Here is a 14941-nt window from a genome sequence, read left to right on the forward strand (position 1 = left end):
CATAGTATGAGTATACCACAACAGTACCCAATAAGTATCAAGCCTAACCTCAATAGAGTAGTGATGAGGCCAGTTCAAGAAACCTACTAGGATATAAAATAGACAGTATAAAAATGTAATACAGATAAGTAACGGAAAGTAAAGAATAACTTATACAGAACAAGATAATAGCAAGAACTAGTACCAGAAGTTAACAATAGAAATAGCATAAAAGAAGCTACTAAAGTGCTACAATGATCATGTACGAACTACAACAGCTAGAATAATAAAGAATGAAGCAACAAGAAATATTCCTTCCACAACACTTTGCAACATGAAACAAACAGCAAGAAACACAATGAGGTATCGCCTCATGTATAATGAAATCAAACCGAGGTACGGTCTCGTATAATCAAGAATCACAACCGAGGTACCGCCTCATATTCACATTTCTCAATTTCAATCACAATCCTTCCTTATACCTTCGCGTGATCCTTACATTTGAAAATAAGTTTTGAAAACATTTTTTTCGAAATAGCTACACGCATTTTAGCCCACCTTATGACGCCGCGTGGCTTCACGTAGTTCCTCTACAAGCAATCACGCACATAAGTCCCACCTTATAGCGTCACATGCACATCAACCTAAGAATTATACCGCAGCAAACGCATCAATATCATGTCACAATAGCAACTCGCATTACAAGTGCCCATATATTACAACTTGCGAACAACAACAATAGCTCGTGGCTCCACCACAATGTATACAAGAATATCAACAACAATAATGGATGAAAAATGCTCAATAAGATAGATGTTTCAACAATAACCAACATCGCCTGAACGTATTAACGACTTTCAGAACTTCAACACCAAGTAACTCAACAATGAAAAAATAATGTATAACCATGATATTAGATAATACTAACTCACGATAAAGGAAATAATATGCAACAATGAGTCTCAAATAATGGAAGTTAACAAGTAACAGGGTAACACGAACAATTACTTCAAACAATGATAATTAACAATGAAGAGATAACATGTAACGATAAAGGGGACAACAAGTTCAACTAAAGCATGAGAGCAATTTAGCAAGTAGGATGTAGAACAAATACTAAGCAAGTCAACTAAGGCATTTAGGGATGGTCTAACACAATTAAGGATAATTTGACTATGAGAATTTAGAACATAATATGGCATTTTAATTAAAGCATGGAAATAGTCTAAGTAGCCTAAACCGGTCAAATACTACGTACAACCTGTATAACCACTCGCCACCTTGCGTACTCGGATTTCACTTAGCACAATTAAATCAAACAATACCAATCCTAAGGGGTAGTTCCCCTACACGAAGTTAGGCAAGACAATTACCTCAACTAGGCCAATTCAAAACTTGGAAATAGCTTTTTCCTTAAAATTCGCCTCCACACGGCTCAAATCTAACCAAAATTGACTCAATATCATCAAACAATGCTAGGGAATTCAATTGCAATAGATAAAGTTAAGATTTTTACACTTTTCCCAAAAAGTCAACAAAAGTCAACCCGGGGCCCGCCCGATTAAAACCTGGTCCAATGGTAGATTCCGTATACCCATGAACCCACAAGTTCATATATGTGATTAGTTTCAAAATCTGAGTCCAAATAGACTCTCACAACTCAATTTTTTATTTTTCAAAACCTTAGCAAAGTTTCACCAATTTCTACTTTGATTCACATGATTTTGATGTTAAATCTAAGATATGTTGATGGTATATGCTTAGAAATAGATTAGAATCACTTACCCGAGGTTTGTAGGTGAAAATCCCCTCTCCAAATCGCTTCCTGCCGAGTCTAGGGTTCAAAAATGAGAGAATGAACTCAAAAATCCCGTATTCCGGCTATTTGATCAGTTGCAGATGTTGCAATTGCGACATGGGTTCACAATTGCGAACCCTTGCAATTACGAATAAAGCCTCGCAATTGCGGCACTGAAGGCTTCGGGAAACTCTTTGCAAATGCGAAGATGGGATCGCATTTGCGAACCCTGTTGCCCTTGAAATTGCGACAAGATCATCAAATTGCGAACCTAGCCCATCCCATAAAACCTTTGCAAATGCGAAACCTGGGTTCGCAATTGCAAACCCAGCAGACTTGGCCTCCTTAGCGATTGCGATCAAGAATCTCGCAAATACGAGATCTGAGGACCTGTGCAGAAAAATCAGCAATTCAATTCTAACAACACTCCGCTAAGCGTGTGAAACTCACCCGAGCCATCGAAGCTCCAAACCAAACATCCACACAAGTATAACAATATCATACAAACTCGCTCGCGCGATTAAAACACAAAAATAACATCTAAAACTACAAAATGAACTCTAAAATGCATGACTTTCAAAGAGATTTTCAAGAACTTCTAAAACTTCAACTAAGCGTTTGAATCCTATCAAATCAGTTCCGAATGGTGCCAAATTTTACAAACAAGTTCTAAATGCCATAACAGACCTATTCCAAGTTCCAAAATCAAATTCCGAGCTAAATAGCTAAAAGTCAACCTACGGTCAAACTTTTCAACTTAAAATTGCCAAATTTTGGTAAATCAACCTACGAACTTCCAAAATCAATTCTAGGCATACGCCCATGTCCAAAATCACGATACGAACTCCGCGGAGTCATAAAAATAGATTTTTGTGGTCATTTTCACATAAGTCAAAGTTTGGTCAACATTTTCAAATTTAAACTTCTAAGTCTAGAATCAAGGGTCCAAATCAACCCGAAAACTTTCCGGAACGAAACTAATCAACCTGCAAGTCATAAATACATAAACACACAAGTGTGAGGCAATAAAAGGGGTAACGGGGCGCATGTACACAGAGCGACCGATCGGGTCGTTATATTCTCCCCATCTTAAAACAAACGTTTGTCCTCGAACGTGCATAAGAAGGTACCTGAAGTGGTGAATAGATGAGGATAATGACTCCGCATGTCGTGCTCGGTCTCCTAGTTAGCCTCCTCGACCGGATGACCCCTCCCTCCAATGAACCTTCACTAAAGCAATATCCTTTGATCTCAACTTTCAGACCTGCCGGTCCAAGATAGCCACTGGCTCCTCAATGTAAGTCAAATCCTTGTCCAACTGGACTATGCTGAAGTTTAGAACATAAGACGGAACACCATAATACTTCCGGAAGCATAGAAACATGAAACACCGGATGCAAACTCGACAAACTAGGTGGCAAGGCAAGCTTGTAAGGCACCTCTCCAATCCTTTGAAGTACCTCAAATGGCCCAATATACCTAGGGCTCCACTTGCCCTTCTTCCCGAACTTCATCACACCTTTCATGGGTGAAACCCGGAGCAAGACTCGCTCTCCAACCATGAATGAAACATCGAAAAACCTTCCGATCCGCAAAGCTCTTCTATCTCGATTGAGCTGTACGAAGCTGATCCTGGATCATCTTGACCTTCTCCAAAGCATCTCAAACCAGATTCGTGCCTAATAACCTAGCCTCCCCTGGCTCAAACCAGCCAACTGGAGAACTGCACCGTCTCCCATATAGAGCCTCATACAGAGCCATCTGGATACTCGACAGGTAGTTGTTGTTATAGGCAAACTCCGCAAGTGGCAAGAACTGATCCCAAGCGCCTCCTAAATCCAAAACACTGGCACGAAACATATCCTCAAATATCTGAAGAGTGCGCTCGAACTGTCTGTCCGTCTGAGAATGAAATGATGCAGTCAACTCAACCCGTGTACCTAGCTCACGCTGTACAACCTTCCAGAAATACGGGGTAAACTACGTACCCCGGTCAGAGATGATAGATACTAGTACGCCATGAAGTAGAACAATCTTGTGGATATAAACCTGAGCCAGCTGCTCTGAAGAATAGGTAGTCACTACCGGAATGTGATAAGCCGACTTGGTCAACCTGTCCACAATTACCCATACTACATCAAACTTCCTCTGAGTCTGTGGGAGCCCAACAACAAAGTCCATGGTGACGCGCTCCCATTTGCACTTAGGAATCTTAATCCGCTGAAGCAAACCACCCGGTCATTGCTACTCATACTTCACCTGCTGACAATTTAGGCACCGAGCTACATACTCCACTATGTCCTTCTTAAACCTTCTCCACCAATAGTGTTGCCTCAAGTCTTAATACATCTTAGCGACACCCGGATGAATGGAGTACCGCGAACTGTGGGCCTCCTGAAGAATCATCTCACGCAAACCATCCACATTGGGCACACATAATCGGCCCCGCATCAGAAAAACACCATCATCCTCAATAGTAACCTCCTTCGCATTGCCATGCTGAACCATGTCCTTGAGAACAAACAGATGGGGATCATCATATTGACGCTCTCTGATACGGTCATATAGAGAAGACCGGGAAACCACGCAGGCAAGAACTCAAATGGGCTCCGAAATATCCAATATAACAAACTGATTGGCTAAGGCCTGAACCTCTAATGCTAATGGCCTTTGTGCTACCGATAGATATGCTAAACTACCCAAACTCTCCGCCTTTTGACTCAAGGCATCGGCCACCACATTGGCCTTCCCGGGATGATATAAAATGGTGATATCATAGTCCTTAAGTAACTCTAACCACCTCCGTTGCCGCATGTTAAGGTCCTTCTGTTTGAACAGATGTTGTAGACTCCGGTGGTCGGTAAAGACCTCACAAGGAACACCATACGAATAACACCGCCAGATCTTCAATGCATGAACAATGGCTGCCAACTCCAAATCATGGACTGGATAATTCTTATCATGAGTCTTCAACTATCACGATGCGTAGGCAATCACCCTACCGTCTTGCATCAACATCGCGCCAAGGCCAACACGTGATGCATCACAATACCGTCTTGAAAGCTCACCTCACACTCCTCGGTCCATTTGAAAGGAGCACCCTTCTGGGTCAATCTGGTCATAGGTGCAGCAATAGATGAGAAGCCCTTTACGAAATGATGATAATACCCGGCCAAACCAAGGAAACTCCGAATCTCAGTAGCTAAAGACGATCTGGGCTAACTCTGCACCACCTCAATCTTCTTCGGATCTACCTTGATCCCTTCACTCAACACCATATAACCCCAAAATGCCACTGAATCAAACCAGAATTCACACTTTGAAAACTTTCCATATAACTTCTTCTCACTTAAGGTCTGGAGCACGATCCTCATATGTTTCTCATGATCTTCCCGACTGTAGGAGTATACTAAGATGTCGTCAATAAACACAACGACAAATGAATCGAGATAAGGCTAGAATACACTGTTCATCAAGTGCATAAATGTTGTTGGGGCGTTGGTCAGCCCAAATGACACCAAAAGGAACTCGTAGTGACCATACCGAGTCCTAAAAGCAATCTTCGAAATATCCGGATCCCGAATCTTAAACTGATGAAAACCTGACTACAAATCAAACTTGGAGAACACTTTGGCACCTTATAGCTGATCAAATAGGTCATAAATGCGTGGTAATGGATACCTGTTCTTCAAAGTAACCTTTTTCAATTGACGATAATCAATACACATGCGCATAGATCCATAATTCTTCTTCACAAACAGGACCAGAGCACCCCACGGCGACACACTAGGCCGAATGAATCCCTTATCAAATAACTCTTGTAATTGCTCATTTAACTACTTTAGATCTACTGGGGCCATATGATATGGTGGAATAGAAATGGGCTGAGTTCCCAGCAATAAGTCAATACCGAAATTGATATTCCTGTCGGGAGGCATACCTGAAAGATCTGCTGGAAATACATTTGGAAAGTCTCTCACTACCGGAACTGACTCAGCAGTAGGAGTATCAACACTGACATCCCGCACAAATGCTAGATAAGCATTACACCCCTTCTCAACCATCTGCTGAGCCTTTAGAAATAATATAACCATGCTAGGAACAAAATCAAATGCACCCCTCCACTCTAACTATGGTAAACCTGGCACAGCCAGCATCACAGTCTTGGCGTGACAATCAAGAATAGCATGATAAGGCGACAACCAGTCCATGCCCAAGATAACATCAAAGTCTACCATACTAAGTAATAATAAATCAACTCTGGTCTCGAAACCACCAATAACAACTAGACACGACCGATAGACACGATCCACAACAATAGAATCTCCCGCAGGTGTAGACACATAAACAGGAGAACACAATGAATCACGCGATATATCCAAATACGGAGCAAAGTAAGATGACACATGTGAATAAGTTGATCTTGGATCAAATAAGACTAATGCATCTCTATGGCAAATCGAAACCATACTTGTAATGACCCAGTATGAAGCAACTGCCTCTGTTCTACTCAGAAGAGCATAGAATCTGGCCTATCCTCCCCCTCTAGGGCGACCTCTACCCGCCCGTCTCCCACCCCTAGCTGGATGAGTGGATGGAGCGGCAACTAGGGTAGCAATCATGGTCTGAGAAGTCTGCGTACCTCACTGAATCCGTAGAGCCTGAGTAGTCTAGGAATGTACACCCCTACTGAGTCTGGGGCAGCCTCTGACCATGTGATGGGTACTACCACACTCAAAATAAGCTCTCGGTAGACGTGGCGGCTGGGACTGGGTCGGGCTTGGTCGGCTGGACTGCCCCCTGAAGGCACCCTACACATGAGGTGCACTAGAAAGTGGCTGAGCAAAGTATACAACCTGGGACCTCGATACAACCGGATCACCACTAGAAGCTAGAAGTGTGGAATGAACTGGACGACTCACATAGACCCTACCATGACGAGTTGTAGCTGCGGTGTAACAATTACTAAATCCCCCTATGCCACAAGGCCTCTAGGCCTCCCTATAATCTCTATCATAGTCTCGCATACCCTCCAACCTCCGTGCAATCGCAACTACCTACTGATATGTAGTGTCTGACTCCAACTCCCTAGCCATGCTGAATCTATAAAGTGTGGGATAAGAAAGTACAGAAGATCTATCTGAATAGAGAGACGATTTAAGAGAAAGAGGAGTTGAAACTGGTTTTGAGAATAGTAAATTATCTTGACCAAGGAGGTCTTTAATGTACTTGGATTGACAAAGAAAATAAGCCCCATTGCACGTGCTGACAGAACCACCAAGAAAAAAGTTAACCAGACCCAAATCATTCATCGAAAATTCATACTTGAGAGTATGAATTAAAGATTAAAGCAAAGAAGCAGAAGAAGTAGTAAGAAGGATGTCCTCAACATAAAGAAGAAGAATAACAATATCTGAGTTTTTCTTGTAAACAAATAGGGAGGAATCAGAAAAGCTAGTTTAAAACCATGACTTAGAATAACAGAGGTGAACCACTGAAACCATGCCCTGGGGGCTTGTTTTAAGCCATAAAGAGCTTTGTTCAACCGACAAATATGGTGGGGAAATTGTGGATGAACAAAGCCACAAGGTTGCTTCATGTATACCTGTTCATTAAAAAGGCATTCTTAACGTCTAATTGATGGACGGGTCATCGTCTAAATGCAGGTAGAGCAAGAACTGTATGAATGGTGATTGGTTTCACCATAGGACTAAATGTTTGATCATAATCTAGTCCTTGTTGTTGATTATAACCTTCAAACACAAGACGAGCTTTACGACGTTCATGAGATCCGCCAGATTTTTGTTTAACTCTATAAACTCAATGACAACCAATAACATTAACATTAAAAGGGCGAGGGACTAACTCCCATATGTTATTAGCCATGAGTGAATTATACTCTTTAGCCATTGCTCGTATCCAATGAGAACACTTCAACGCTTCTGTGAAAGAAGATGATTCAGAAGGAAGAGAAGAAGTATGAGAAAGCAATGAAGGAAGAACACGAATCTTAAGGGAACCTATTTGTGTACGAGTAATCATGGGATGTGTTTTAAGGTTAAAAGAAGATAAGACTAGAAATTCAGTTTAAGAAATAGAACAAGTAAGATGCCGAAGTGGAGAAGAATTTTCAGCAGATTGAGAAGAGATGGAAATACTAAGATGTGATTGTACAATATTAGGAAATTCAATTGAAAAAAGAGAGTGTTGGTCTATTGGTTGAGATGAGTTGGCAGCATCCATATTTGTTTGCTCAAAATGAGGTGATTAAGATGATACAGATAAGTCATGATTGAGGACTGACGTGGAGGATTGAGGAGGAGGAAACATTTGAGATTGTATTTTACTTGAAGTTGGTTGATAACGTGATAGTTGAAGTGGAGAGAAATTAGGAGATTGGTTTTGAAAAATAGTACAATCTGGCTTGTGTAAGAGAGTAGGAGGTGTATTTGAAATTAGATTGGCATCTATAACACTAGAATTTTGGACGTGATGAAGTAGAATATGTCGTGACAGCCTTGAATGATGAATATTTCCAGGCTTAGAAATTGGAGACATTGAAGAAGGGGGAGGTGGTTGAAGGAGGCATAAAAAGATTAATCGAACTAGATTCAAGAGAGGATAGGAAGAGAAGATGAGGTTGAGGAAAAGAGTCCTCATCGAATGTAACATGTCTGGAGATATACACCTTGTTACGTAAAGGATTGAAGCACCTATATCCCTTATAGTTAGCGGGGTAACTGAGAAATATGTAGTGTTTGGATCGAGGACTCAATTTATGCGGTGAATAATCACGTAAGTTTGGGTAACAAGAACAACCAAAGACACGTAAGTGATAGTATGTAGCAATCTTGCCAAAGAGAATTTCGAACGGTGTCCTAAAATTAAGTTTAGAAGAAGGAAGAATGTTTGAGAGGTGAACAATAGTATGTAGTGCATCAACCCAAAACTGTGATAAAAGTGAGACTTGAAATAATAGAGAATGGACCATATTTAAGATGATGTGATGCATGCGTTCAGCTTTACCATTTTGTTGGTGAGTGTGAGGACATGAAATGCGAAACAAGATACCATTATTGTTAAGAAAGGAGCGAAATGCTTCAAGCTTTACAAACTCAGCAACCCCATCACATTGTAGAGCTTTAATTTTTGTCAAAAATTGAGTCAATACATTGTCATAAAATTGCTTGAATATTATAAAAGTCTTAGATTTATGCTTTAGAGGAAAACCCATGAAAAGTTTGTGAAATCATAAAACAAAATATAATATCTAAAACTAGTAAAGGAGGGAACAAGAGAAGTCCAAATATCAATATGTATTAATTCAAATGGAGAAGAAGAAAAAGAAGAATCCATAAATGGTAACTTGTTGATAAGAACTACATAAATTATCTAAGCCTTAGAACGTAAAACAAGACAAGTTATTGACCCTAACTAATCTATCTAAAATTCCCGAGCTTGGATGTCCTAGACGATGCCAAAGATTTGGAGAGACACGAATGGTAGAAAAAGCAGAGTGAGATGTATCAAGCAGACCACCAGAGGGTGACGAGAGAGTGTAAAGAAGGACTGAACTATTGCAGCGAAAAAGAGGACTCTTCGTCTTGGCGTCCTTAATATCAAAACCAAAAGGGTCAAATTCAATGGAGCAGTTATTATCTCATACAAATTTACGAACACTTAGTAAATTGGTAGAAAGATGAGGAACAATTAAAATATCATTAAGAGAAAAAAAATAGGCTGAGGTGTAGATAGAATACCATGCCCGGTATAAGAGATAGGGAGTTGAGTGTCGTTACCCATATTTACACAATCATTACCACTGTATGGATGGACATATGATATGTTGGATGCACTTGGAGTCATGTGAGAGGAAGCTCCAGTATCCATATACCAAGAATTATCACGAGGCGAAGCATAAGACAAAATTGAACAATTAGAATTAATATCTGACACAAAAGACTTAGGACTCAAAGATGGGCAATCACGGGCAGTGTGGTGAGGTTGATAGAAAAGCTGGCAATGAAGAGTGTTTTGAGAAGTTGGAAGGAATTGAGCGGGATAAGAAAAGGGAGGGGGACCTAAAATAGAAGGAAGCCGGGGACGAGGCGAGTATTGTTGAGGCATATTAGTAAAAGATTTTGCATATCCTTGATTGTTTCAATCTCTGCCACGCCCACCATTGAAAAAGAGGCCACCATTGTTGTGCCTACCGCGTCCACGACCATAAGAGGGAGAAGATTGTTGCTTAGCCACAAAGGCATAAGTAAAATTATCTGTAGATGGGCGAGAGATATTGCTCAACTGTGATTCATGAAGAAAAAGAAGGGAACAGGCTTCAACAAAGGTAGGAAGAGGTATGCGAGTGGATATAGAAGTACTTACAAACATATATTCGGAAGGTAAACCGGAAAGTCTTTATAAAACAAAATCAGATTCAAGGATAGGTTTACCAATGGATGTTAACGCATCTGCAATAGACTTGAGATAGTGGATGTAGGCATTAATTGAAAGATCCCTGCCATAATCCCACACTTAAATTCAATTAAATCCTTCATAAGTTCATGCAACACAAACCATAAAATACCTCATATCATCTGCTAGGTTCGTACTCATTCTCGTGACAGTCAAGTCAACTTTCTCAACCTATCCAAACTCAAATCACAACACATATAATCCACTGGTAGAAAGAAACTCTCCATATAACATCATAAGAACCACACATCCGTGGACCATCCCGCAGGAGATAACCTACCTGCTTAGCCTCAACTTGGCATTTCACTACGCCCTACCATGTCCACAACCATCATGCAATCCCTAAATCTTTCCGAGTCTGAACTCATCAACAAAATATAGGAATCTGCTTCATCCCATAATTGGACAATATGAAAGATCCCTCAACACACTCATAACTCGAGACTATACAACACATCAAGATAGAAATCAAGCACTGAATAGTCCTTTCCATATCTCAAGCAAACTCTTCTTGTCACATTCAAACCATCTGAACACATCCCACAATCACATCATACTCTTCATATATCTATCCAACCACTCACCAAGCCATAAATTCCACTCATAGGGACACTACTGGACATATAAGTCCAAAAGCACATGCTCACACAACTAAAACTACCGAGCCTAAGATGCGGTCAAAATTTAGTTTCAAGTCCTCCAGACTGGCCCATCACCAAAACACAAAAAATACATCTCGCACCTCATCCATGGAATCGCAAGCCATCGATGCACAGCTAATACCAAACGCTCATATACGCATACGAGTGAGTGGAAGGAATTCAAAGAGATACACTTCAAGCTGAATCAATACCGCACGATCAGGAAAGAAAGATGGGAAGTTTATCCTATATGCCTTGTAGCCTCTTGAAGAAAGGTATGGACGTCATCATATCGATCCGCAAGATTCTACTAGACACTTGCTCATGACTCGTAGAACCTATGAACCTAGAGCTCTGATATCAACTTGTCACGACCCAAAAATTCAATTAGTCATGAGGAACTTAACCCAACCCGCTAGATAAGCATATTAATACTAATCTAATTCAAATAAGATTTTCTGAGAAAATAATTAATGATATAACTGATCTTTTATACAAGAATCCCAGGGAATGAAAGTACAAATCATGAGCTTCTAAGATTGAGAGTTTACAAAGAAGGTATGAAATAAATACATCATATGTTATACATAAATAAATTTATAAATCTAAAGCTACCAAGAATAAGAGGCAGCTATAATCGGAACACAAGTACATCTTCAATGCTAGCTTCCGCCAAACGCAGCAACATCAGCTCCAAAATCTTATCGTAAAGTGCAAAAGTAGTATAAGTACAACCGACCCCATGTACTCAATAAGGAACAAACCTAACCTTAGGTTGAAAGCAGTGACGAGCTTGGACAAAGGTCAGAGTCCAACACCAATAGCCAAGAATAACTCGTAACAATATAATAAAAACAGGACAAGTAATAACTCAAAGATATGATACTCAACTTGTTCACGGTTACGAAAAATAGGCATCCTTTTCCGGTATAATAGTAAAACCCAAATTTTTCACCGAAATCACCAAAAATATGAGTATATCAGAAGAACTATGATTTTTCCCAAAAGCTTTCAACAATAAATAAGATAATTCATTATAAGATAGCATGAAGAAAGTACATCTTTATGCTACATGTCAATGTGCATGAGAAGTCATGAATGTCACAATACTGTATAGCATGAGGAAGTGCATCTCTATGCCTACATTCCAAGTATGCATGTTAAATGTAAGCACCATAGTGATAAACTCATGTACTCACTCTTAGAGTACTCAATATCACTGTCTTGCACTCCTACTCATCATGCTCAATCACTCAGCACTCAGTCACTCAGCACTGTACGGTACCTGCGCTCATTGCTGGTATGTCATACTCTGGAGGGGCGGATCCTGCCCAAGCGTTGATATAAGCCAACATGGTCTGCCGCGGCATGTAGTCCGATCCCATCATGAACCAATAAAACCTGTTATGGCATGCAACCCGATCCCATAATGAATCAATAAAACCTGCTGCGGCGTGTATCCCGATCCCATAAATATCACTCACAATTCAGCCCTCAAGCCCAATCTCTCCAGTCTCTCAAGCTCACAAATCTCATGTCAATCGGCCCAAACAATGATAACATGATATGACAACAAATGATAACAGAGACTGAGATATGATATGCAAATAAATGAATATGACTGAGTATCCAATTGCAATTTAAGCAAATAACTCAACAGCAGAAATGACCTCAATGGGTCCCAACAGAATAAGTATATAGCCTAAGCATGATTTCTAACATGGATCACAACTCAATTACTCTAACATGTAGGAATTTCATGGATAGAAACCAGATTAGATAACTACACAGTACCACAGAATCAATCAAGACACAATTTCCGCGGTGCACACCCACACTCCCATCACCTAGCATGTGTGTCACCTCAACACCAACCAAATAACACGTATTTCAGGCATTTATACCCTCAACACCAAGTTTAGAAGTGTTACTTACCTCGAACAAGCCAAATCCAATATCGAGCAAGTCAAACGATATTCTAGAAATGCCATCCCGCACGTACCGACCTCTGAACAGCTCGAAACTAGCCAAAAGCAACTCAAGAACATCAAATAATGCCAAAGGAAACAAACCTAATCGATAAAGGTTGAATCTTTAATCAAAAGTCAAAAGTCAACCAAAATGTCAAACCCCGATCCGCACCTCGAAAATCGACAAAACTCACTAAATCCGATAACCCATTCAATTATGAGTCCAACCATACTAGTTTCACTCAAATCCGACTCCGAATCGGTGTTCAAAACTCAAGAATTCACTTTAGGGTAATTTAGACAAAAACCCTCAATTTTCTCTTTAAAATTCATAATTCAAATGAAAAAATCGAAGATAGATTCACGAAATATAATCAAAGCCGAGTATAGAAAACTTACCCCAATCTATGTGGTGAAAATTGCCTCCAAAATTTTCCAAATCCGAGCTTCCCAACTCAAAATATGACAAAATGAACCAACCCTCGAATTTATAAGCTTCTGCCCAGAGATTCCACTTTTGGGAACCAGTTGCCGCTTCTGCAGCATCGCTTCTACGACAAAAGATCTGCTCCTGCAAAAATACAATGAAATCTAGACCTCTCACACCTGCAGAGCCATATCCGCTTTTGCGACATCGCAGGTGCGAACCATCATCCACTCCTGCACACGTCCTCGCTTCTGCGCTCCAGACAACTGCTCATACACTTCCGTAGATGCGCTCACAATTCCGCTTCTGCGATCTTTCCTCACCCAACCTTTTTCCGTTTTTGCGACCACTTGCCTGTATCTGCAGACTCGCATCTGCATCCATTCTTCCGCATATGCGGAAAAACCAGCACCAGACCCCCTTCAGCTATGCAACATGAAGCAAAAATGAACCGAACCACGTTCGAAATTCACTCGAGACACTCGGGAACCCGTCCAAATATATCAAAAAGTTCCAAAATATAACACTAACCTACTCGAAGCCTCAAATCACACATATCAACATCAAACGATGAATCGTATCTCAAAATCCAACTTGAAGAACTTTTTAACTTTCAACTTTCAAAACTCATGCCGAACCATATCAAGTCAACCCAGAATGACCTCAAATTTTGCATACAAGTCCCAAATGATATAACGAAGCTATTTCAATTCCCGTAATAACAATTCGAACCCGCTATCATCAAAGCCAACTCTCGGTTAAACTTATAAACATTCCAAATCTTCAAATTTTCAACTTTCTCCAAATAGGGCCAAAACCTTCTAGAAACCTCCGAGTGAAAATCCGGGCATACGCCCAAGTCCAAAATAACCATCCGGACCTAACGGAACCATAAAAACTCTAATCTGCGATCAAAAACTTAAAAGTCAAACTTGATCAACTCCGCCAACTTAAAGCTTCAAACATGAAATTCATTCTTCCAAACTAATTTCGAATTACCCAAAAATAAGAACATATTCAAGGATAGAATTACCAATGGATGTTAACGCATCCGCAATGGACTTGAGACAGTGGACGTAGTTATTAATTGAAAGAACACATTTCTTAAGGTTATGAAATTGGACTTTTTGTTGAAGAGTTCTGGAACTAACTTGGTCACGAAAAAGGCGGTCGATTTGAAGATAAACATCTCTAGCAGTAAGAGTATGGTTTGGCTTGATTATAGCCTGAAGAATCTCTTGAGAGATGGTTGCTTGAATCCATGAGAGAATAATAGAGTCAAGTTGAACCCATTGTTTGAAAGCAAGATTGACAATAGAGGTGTCGTCATCATGAGAAATAGAAGGCTCAAGACGAGGGATACTTCCATCAATGAAACCATAAACACCATGGCCTTTGAAGACGGGCAAGAAAAGCTCTCTCCATAGCATATAATTTGTGTAGTCAAGAACTGTAGGTACGAGATTTTTAATGTTAGAGACAGAAATAGCAGAATGAGATAATGGGAGAAGGGAAGAAGATTGATTGTCCAGATGTAGGGGAACCCATTACACAGTTGAGAATAGAGGAATAAAAGTTTGGAGCAAATGGGACAAAGACCCAGAGAGGACTTAGACTTCTGAAAAGGTATACACTGCATGATGTGCAACAA

The sequence above is a fragment of the Nicotiana tabacum genome, chromosome 13 (genome assembly GCF_000715075.1).
Source record: "Nicotiana tabacum cultivar K326 chromosome 13, ASM71507v2, whole genome shotgun sequence".
NCBI lineage: Eukaryota > Viridiplantae > Streptophyta > Magnoliopsida > Solanales > Solanaceae > Nicotiana > Nicotiana tabacum.